We start from the raw sequence: 271 nt of genomic DNA on the forward strand, positions 1-271 counted from the left end.
CCCCACCGCTTCACTCCCAGCCAGCAGATCCTCCGGCGGCGCGACGCGGACGGGGAGAAAGTCATCACAATCATTACAAATTACAATTTAATTCCTAGACTTCAGAAGGCCTGTGCGTGCGGTGGCGAATATTATCATGGTCTCAGATCCTAATATTCTGTGCATGTTACTGAAGCTGAATGCGATCCAAATGCGGTTCAGCAGAGAATGGTGGAAATGAATGTCTCAATATAATTTGAATTATGGAACAGCGGCAGAACACTGAATTTCG

Source organism: Penaeus monodon, chromosome 31 (assembly GCF_015228065.2).
Source record: "Penaeus monodon isolate SGIC_2016 chromosome 31, NSTDA_Pmon_1, whole genome shotgun sequence".
NCBI lineage: Eukaryota > Metazoa > Arthropoda > Malacostraca > Decapoda > Penaeidae > Penaeus > Penaeus monodon.